The sequence below is a fragment of the Benincasa hispida genome, unplaced genomic scaffold, assembly GCF_027475165.1.
Source record: "Benincasa hispida cultivar pf3 unplaced genomic scaffold, pf3_genome.v1.1 HicScf1691, whole genome shotgun sequence".
Classification (NCBI taxonomy): domain Eukaryota; kingdom Viridiplantae; phylum Streptophyta; class Magnoliopsida; order Cucurbitales; family Cucurbitaceae; genus Benincasa; species Benincasa hispida.
Window position 1 is genome coordinate 1 of NW_028326066.1, and position 8,978 is coordinate 8,978.

Below are 8,978 nucleotides of genomic sequence, written 5' to 3' on the forward strand. Positions count from 1 at the left end.
TCAGTTCAAATCTTGGGATTTTTATGTCACGTGGAAGCTTGTATATTCATATTGGTAAGTGGAAATTTTTTCAACCTTCCTGCTTAAAATATATTGGGAAAATGGCTAGGGTAGTCTCTCTGTTTGTGTTTTTTTTTCCTAATACTTATAATCTTGTTAAATTACAATTTTCGTCCTTGAACTTTCATGTTTTTGTCAAAATTTTGTGTCTAATAGCTTTATGATATTTTTAACTTTTCTTAAATCATATTGATTTATTAGATATGAATTTGGGATGCTAAAATTTCAATTGTTATGTTTAGATGCATGTATACGTAATAGATTCATTTTCTAAAATTTAAGGGACTAATTAGACATAAAATTGAAAGCTCAGTGTAGGGATGAACACTAAAACTAACATAATAGATGCATTTTTTTAAAATTTTTACTAAAAGTTCAGTTCAGTTTAAAATCACAAGGAAACCAAATTTTTCGGTTTAATTTGGTTTTTGATTTCAAAACCAAATTAAACCAAACCGTGTATGTATATATATATTTATCTATTTATTTATATATACATATTTATCGATTTATTTACATATATTATACATTATATTTATTATATTATGTATAAAAACCAAAAATCGTTTGATAAGTTATTTGGTTTTTAGTGGGAATAAGGATTATGAGAATTAGGAAGACAATCCTATTCTTGTGAAGTAGTGATGGACGCTTATTAGAGAATAAAATAATGAGTTCTTTTGGTTATTCATGTTTCAAATTAGCCATTTTAGCCTTTGAATTTTAAGAAATAGATTTAAAAGTTCCCTCTACAAGTAGATTCATTAAATTTAAATAGAAAATTTACTAGATGACTTATGTGGCAAGATGACTTGGAAGGGAAAATTTAATTTTAATATTTCCCTCCTCTCTCTTCTTTCTCCCCTCTTTATCTCTCTTATTCTCGATCCTCCCTTTTCATTGGTAAGCTTTACACAAATTAAACTTGGCAAAAGTCATGGTAGATGTTCTCAAGCTCTCTTTTGCCAACTGATACCTACACTTCTAACAAAAGCACCAACTCTACATGCCTAGCCCTTTTTCATAATTGGTTTTTATTTTTTTTTTGTTTTTTTTACTTTGTTTGGTAACTGAGTTGATTGATGTCTCAAAGGAAGAGTAATGACATGCATTGAGTTTTGTTTGTTCTTTTACTGTGTTTTGCTTATGATTGTAAATCTCGCTTTTGTTTGGAACTTGAGTTTTACTGAATGCGTTTGAGGCCAGTTGCTACTTCTTCAGGTTTTGAGTGTTTGAGTTGTGTGTTATATGCACGTGCGATGAGATCGCGAAGCGTTTCCTGGTCTTTTCGGCCAATCGTCTGTTGGTTGGTGCCAAGTGATTCCAGTTTGGGGCAGGCGAATAAGAAATTGAAGAGATCGGAGTTGTCTAGTTTGGTGGCCAAGCACCGGGAGGGCATAATGTGATTTCTGGACTATTTGGTAGTCTTATTGTGTCCACATTTATAAATCAAGAATAAATGTTTGTTATTCTGTTCAAGTTGTGGCTAATTATAGCAGCTTCTAAGATTTTGGTGAAGATTACCTACAGGTTCATGCAAAAGGAAGCACGTTGTATGGTTTCAAGGGTGGTTCTGCAGGGATCATGAAATGTAAATATATAGAATTGACGGCAAAATTTATCTACCCATATCGCAATCAGGTTAATTTTCTTGAAGGGATTTCTAGCTTTCACTTGTTAGAATTGTTAGTGTGAATATGTGCAGTCTTGATGTGAAGTGATTGCTATTTGAATGCAATTCTTGATTTAAATGTGTTTTTCTTTTATCAGGGTGGTTTTGATATGATATGCAGTGGGAGGGATAAGATTGAAACTCTTTCTTCCTAGAATTTTCATTTTGAGATGTCTTAGTTTTAGTCAAGGCATTAATTGACAGTTCTGTTCTATTTTCAGTTTAAGCAAGTTGAAGAAACTGCTCAGAAGTTTGATTTGGATGGCCTTGTTATAATTGGTGGAGATGATTCCAACACAAATGTCTGTCTCCTCGTTGAAAAGTTTAGGTATTTTTCAGAACTATGAAATTTGTTTATTGCCTTCCTTTTTGCTCTCTCTTTCTCACTCTCATGGTCATATATGGATAAGCTATTATATGTTATTTTTATCGAAGAAATATAAGGTTGAGTAATTAATTACTCTAGGATACCATTTTATTTGTGTGCAAAGACTGTTATTTATTTTTCCCCTTCTTTTTGTTGTTTTTAAATATTATGAGTAAGAATTTGAAAACACGAGTGATTGGTTGCCTAAAACCTATTGATGGTGATCTCAAATACAAAGAGGTCCCCACCAGTTTTGGATTTGATTCTGCTTGCAAGGTACTCATTTCTCTTCGTAACTACTTTAGAATTCATATTTCGTTTAGACTCAACTTTGGTGACTGTTGCAAAGTTGAAGTAGTTTCTTCAAGAATTCAAAGAAAAAATGGAATGTCGCATTCATGAGATGAGACTCTTAATAGGCTCTGCTGATGTTTATGAAGATATATTTAGAAATGATTGGTAATGTGATGGTTGATGCTCGATCTATAAGGAAAATATTACCACTGTAAGCATTTTGCTTAATGAAATTGAAACTAAAAATAGTTATGATGTGCGGACATTTTCATAATAATTGAATTTATTGACATTACCAGTATTTCAAGTTCAGATATGTCTACTTGTTTAAAACTATATATTTATAAATAAATAAATAATATTAATAATAAAGCCCATCTTGTTGCTTCATCTGTAAAAAATAGAGCACTTCTCTCTGCTCAATTTTATTAACCTTCTCTATTTGATGTACCTAATGTGAGATTGTACTTTTTCATTGTTGTGATGTTGTGATGTTGATACCTTTTTCTTTCTCACTCAAGTTTCAAGTTTATTATCATATGGCAAGTGTACATATATCCACAGTTGGATGGCTTATGGGTCGTGCTGCTTCTCACATCACACTAGAGTGTGCTTTGCAAACTCATCCAAATATTACTATTATTGGAGAAAAGGTAGCTGCTTTATTCAAACTACTTAAGATAAAAATCTTTGTCAAGGAGGACATTTATCTCCACATGCTTTACATTGTGTTTTGCAGGTTGTGGCTAATAAGCTTACCTTGAAAAACGTTACAGACTACATTGTCGATGTAATTAGTAAACGTTCTGAACTTGGTTATTAATTATGGTGTTGTAGTTATTCCCGAGGGCCTGATTGACTTCATTCCGGAGGTATTTGCCTTGTTATTGTAGCTAATTGGGTTTATTTATTTTTGTTGTATGCTCACTATCCACTAAACCCAAGATTTTCGGGATTAATATGTCATTCTTGAACTGATATCATTTATAACCCGCTTTCTACAGGTGCAGCAGCTTATTTCGGAACTCAATGAAATTCTTGCCCATGATATTATAGATGAGGATAGATTATGGAAAAAGAAATATTATAGATGAGGATAGGTTAGTACACCCAACATATTGAAGTTGTAACAATCCAAACAATCTTACTACATCGATTAGACCACCTGAGAATTCCAGCAATGCTTTGGCTCGAAAATGCTTTCTCTTCTCTCATCTCTCCCTTTCCCTCCCTCCGGCACCCTATTCCGACCTAACTATCCGCCCTCTCCCCATCTCCAACCAAGCTTTGCCTATTCCCACCAACCTCAACCCTCATCTGCAACCCTCGGCTCATCTATCTCTCATGGCCCATCCAACGACCCTCCCCCCAAGCCTAACTTTTCCGTCGAAGTTATCAGCTGTAAGATTAAGGACAACCACTTCTGTGCCCTCATCCAAGCTGGTTCAGTAATCATAGAAGATGTTAAGCCAAAAAGAAAATTTCTTTGTCAAAATCGTAGCTACTTCGGTTTGTGGAGAACGTCTCGACCCTTTCGAAACTTTAAACATCTAGCTTCTTTGTCAAAAGCGAGCAAGATGCTTCTGGTGTAACCAATATTTCTAAAGTCAGAATCTATTCAAACTGGTTTTTAAGATGTGTATTGTGGCCTGCAGTTGGAGGACGATTCTTCATTCACGTTACATAAGGAACTCTTTAATTCAGGTTGATATTCCTTCCTTACATTGTAAAATGATGCTTTGTCCCTCTCCCTTGAAGTTGAACAGGTGACAAAAAATCCTCGCTCAGTCCCAATCAAAACCCTCGCTCAGTCCAATCTCCTATGCAGACATAGTAAGGGGAGAAGAATGGTTAAGCCTGAATTTCCAGAAAACAGAGTCTCCTGCCCCATCAGAACTACCAAAAACATAGAGCAAATTAATTTTTAGGTTCTAACACAAAATTCTCAATCTTCATAAATGGAAGACCTTGTGGCAGAATTCAAGCTTCAAGAGGAATAAGGCAAGGTGACCCTCTTTCTCCTTTCTTATTTCTACTAGTCAGTGAAGTCCTAAATGCATTACTTTTCCAGTTTCAAGAAAAAGGCAAGTTTGAAGGTTTTATTGTTGGCAAAGACAGAATTTATGTTTCTAATTTACAATTTGCCGATGATACTCTAATTTTCTGCCAAGATGACAAAGAAAAACTCAGCAACCTAAAGAAAATACTTGAATTATTTGAGTGGTGTTCGGGGCTGAAGGTAAATTGGGAAAAATCAGCTTTATGTGGCATCAATATAGACCATTTCAAGTTACAATCAGAAGCAGCCCTCCTAAATTGCAAGGCTGTCCACCTCCCATTTATGTACCTTGGCCTTCCTCTAAGGGGATACCCTAAACAATTAGCTTTTTGGCAACCAGTGATCAACAAAGTCCAAAGCAAACTGGACAAATGGAAGAGATACAACCTCTCTAGAGGAGGTCATGCCACCCTATGCAAGTTAGTTCTTTCTCATATACCAACTTACTATATGTCACTTTTTCAGATACCAGAAAAGGTGATTCAATCTCTCCCCATATATATGTGATTTGACTCACTTTGCATGAATATTTATTCGTCCAACTCTTACTATCTCTGTTTTAGACTTTCGTCGATAACGCCATTTGTCCTGATGAGCTCATCAATCTTGCGTAACGCAGTCCTCAGCAACGCTCCATCGTTTAGTTTCTACATCTATCACTTAGCTCCAACAGCCCATCGTGTAGCTCAATCATTTAGTCAACGATCTCGCGCATAGCCTATCACTTAGCTATTGCGCGCATCATTTACCTCCATCGTTTAGCGCTGAGGCCTTATCGTCCAACGTATCCACTAATCGTTTAGCGTCATCGCCCAGCACCCATTGCTTAGTACTTCGCCTATCGTCTAGCGCTATCGTCCAGCTTCTACGCTTATCGTCCAACGCTTACACTGATCATGTAGTACTTTGCCTATCGTATAGCCCGATCGTCTAGCACGTGACTTCTCATCGTTTGACGCCGCGCGCATCTTCACGATCGTCTAGAGCATCGCTTAGCTCCGCGCATTGCTATACGATCGCCTACCTCATTGTTTAGTTCCCCGCATTGCTACACAATCGTCCAGCGCCCGCCTACACGATCACCTACCTCATCGTGTAGCGCCACTCACTTACTAGACGATCATCTACTTCATCGTGTAGCACTGCTCATTTGCTACACAATTGTCTGCCTAGTGCCTTGCGTTCAACCTCTTGATTTCTCTGCTCTTGCTCACGCGTTCTCAACGCATGGGTGACTTTAATGCAATGCGTTCAACTTCACAATTTCACACATGATTGTCCCTGACTTAGTTTTATTTTATGCGTTTTATACCAAACGCCTGGTTTAGTGTTAACCTTGCACTTAGTTAAATTTCCATTAGTTAAATTCCAAACTTTTTTAAGAACATTTATTCAACACTTAGAGTTCTTCCTTTTTAGCATAGGGTTTCACACCTAGTCAGGTTCTTTAGTTATTAGCTTAAACAGGAAAATAGGAATGCAGGTTTCACATCTACAATGGGAAATATATTTAATTAGAGCTGATTGGAAATATGTGTATCAACCAGGTATCTTCATGATTCTGTTGCTCTTCATTATTCGTGGTTATCTCTTTTCTCTTTAGATACGGAAGGATATTGTTTGGACAGAGTAGGCTTGTTACTCTTGTATGAATGAACCCAAAGAAGTTTAGCTCAAGACAGGGAGGGGCATGCTTTTGCACTATCAGTCAATTCAAATCTTGGGATTTTTATGTCACCTGGAAGCTGGTATATTCATATTGGTAAGTGGAAATTTTTTCAACCTTCCTACTTAAAATATATTGGGAAAATGGCTAGGGTAGTCTCTCTGTTTGTGTTTTTTTTTCTCTAATATTTATAATCTTGTTAAATTACAATTTTAGTCCTTGAATTTTCAGATTTTTGTCAAAATTTTGTGTCCAATAGGTTTATGATATTTTTAACTTTTCTTAAATCATATTGATTTATTAGATATGAATTTAGGATTCTAAAATTTCAATTTTTATGTTTAGATGCATGTATTTAAAAATAAAAATATGTTGAATAGATCAAAGACGTAATAGATTCATTTTTTAAAGTTTAAGGGACTTATTAGACACAATTGAAAGCTCAGTGTAGGAATGAACACTAAAACTAACATAATAGATGCATTTTTTTTAAGGTTTTCACTAAAAGTTCAGTTAAGTTAAAATCAGAAGGAAACTAATTTTTTCGGCTTAATTTGGTTTTTTATTTCAAAACCAAATTGAACAAACCGTGTATGTTCATATATACATATTTATCGATTTATTTATATATATATATATATTATACATTATATTTATTATATTATGTATAAAAACCAAAAATCGTTTGATAAGTTATTTGGTTTTTAGTGGGAATAAGGATTATGAGAATTAGGAAGACAATCCTATTCTTGTGAAGTGTAGTGATGGACGCTTATTAGAGAATAAAATAATGAGTTCTTTTGGTTATTCATGTTTCAAATTAGCCATTTTAGTCTTTGAATTTTAAGAAATAGATTTAAAAGGTCTCTCTACAAGTTCTCCTTTTTGCATGGACTTTTCCTAGCCCACGGAATTTAAATAGAAATTTTACTAGATGACTTATGTGGCAAGATGACTTGGTAGGATGTTCTCAAAGCTCTCTTTCTGCCAACTGATACCCTACAACTTCTAACAAAAGCAACCAACTCTACATGCCCTAGCCTTCATAACTTGGTTTTTTTTTTTTTGTATTCTGTTTAGTAACTGAGTTGATTGATTTCTTAAAGGAAGAGTAGTGACATGCATTGAGTTTTGTTTGTTCTTTTTCTGTGTTTTTTTTTATGATTGTAAATCTCGCTTTTGTTTGGAACTTGAGTTTTACTGAATGCGTTTGAGGCCAGTTGCTACTTCTTAAGGTTTTAGAGTGTTTGATTTGTGTGTTGTATGTGCGTGCAGATGAGATCACGAAGCTGTTTCCTGATCTTTTCGGCCAACTGTCAGCAATGTTGGTGCCAAGTGATTCCAGTTCGGTGCAGGTGAATAAGAAATTGAAGATCGGAGTTGTCTAGTTTGGTGGCCAAGCACTGGAAGGGCATAATGTGAATTTTGGTCTATTTGGTAGGGTCTCATTGTGTCCACATTTATAAATCAAGAATAAATGTTTGCTTTTCTGTTCAAGTTGTGGCTATCTAGCAGCTTCTACGATCTCTGTGAAGATTACCTATAGGTTCATGCAAAAGGAAGCACGTTGTATGGTATCAAGGGTGGTCCTACAGGGATCATGAAATGCAAATATGTGAACTGACTGCACAATTTATCCATCCATATTGCAATCAGGTTAATTTTCTTGAAGGGATTTCTTGCTTTCACTTGTTAGAATTGTTAGTGTGAATATGTGCAGTCTTGATGCGATGTGATTGCCATTTGAATGCAATTCTTGATGTAAATGCATTTTTCTTTTATCGGGGTTGTTTTGATATGATATGCAATGGGAGGGATAAGATTGAAACTCCAGATAAGGTGAAACTCTTTCTTCCCAGAATTTTCATTTTGAGACGTCTTAGTTGTAGTCAAGGCATTAATTGACAGTTTGGTTCTATTTTCAGTTTAAGCAAGCTGGAGAAACTACTCAAAAGCTTGATCTGGATGGCCTTGTTGTAATTGGTGGAGATGATTCTAACACAAATGCTTGTCTCTTCGCTGAAAGCTTTAGGTATTTTTCAGAACTATGAAATTTGTCTATTGCCTCCCTCCGTTTTGCTCTCTCTTTCTCACTCTCATTGTCATATATGGATAAGCTATTGTATGTTATTTTTATTGTAGAAATATAAGGTCGAGTAATTAATTACTCTAGTGTACCATTTTTTTTTTTTTTTTGTGTGTGCAAGACCCTGTTATTTATATTCCCCTTCTTTCTGTTGTTTTCAAATTAGGAGTAAGAATTTGAATACTCGAGCGATTGGTTGCCCAAAACCTATTGATGGTGATCTCAAATGCAAAGAGGTCCCCACAAGTTTTGGATTTGATTCTGCTTGCAAGGTACTCATTTCTCTTCATAACTACTTTAGAATTCATATTTTGTTTGGACTCAACTTTGGTGACTGTTGCAAAGTTGAAGTAGTTTCTTCAAGAATTTAAGGAAAAAATGGAATGTCGCATTCATGAGATGAGACTCTTAATAGGCTCTGCTGATGTTTATGCAGATATATTCAGAAATGATTGGTAATGTGATGGTTGATGGTCGATCTACAGGAAAATATTACCATTGTAAGTATTATGCTTAATGAAATTAAAACTAAAAATAGTTCTGATCTGCTGAATGTTCATAATAACTGAATTATTGACATTACAAGTATTTCAAGTTCAGATATGTCTACTTTTTTAAAATATATATTTATGAATAAATAAATAATATCAATAATAAAGCCCATCTTGTTGCTTCATCTGTAAAAAACAGAGCACTTCTCTCTGCTCAATTTTATTAACCTTCTCTATTTAATCTACCTAATGTGAGATTGTACTTTTTCATTGTTGTGATGTT

At 34.8% G+C, this 8,978-nt stretch overlaps 2 long non-coding RNA genes across 3 annotated transcripts; both read left to right on the forward strand.

Annotated features, from left to right (window-relative positions):
- The first annotated feature begins 1,113 nt into the window (after positions 1 to 1,113).
- LOC150030674 (uncharacterized) lies at positions 1,114 to 3,110 on the forward strand. Of its 2 annotated transcripts, none has more exons than XR_016526624.1 (3): positions 1,114 to 1,701; positions 1,954 to 2,060; positions 2,941 to 3,110. It is a non-coding gene; the product is annotated as an uncharacterized LOC150030674 (long non-coding RNA). The 2 variants fall into 2 exon arrangements; XR_016526623.1 differs by having other exon boundaries at positions 2,958 to 3,110.
- Positions 3,111 to 6,109: 2,999 nt separating this feature from the next.
- LOC150030675 (uncharacterized) lies at positions 6,110 to 8,140 on the forward strand. The gene is made up of 3 exons (XR_016526625.1): positions 6,110 to 6,214; positions 7,394 to 7,957; positions 8,044 to 8,140. It is a non-coding gene; the product is annotated as an uncharacterized LOC150030675 (long non-coding RNA).
- The last annotated feature ends 838 nt before the right edge of the window (positions 8,141 to 8,978 follow it).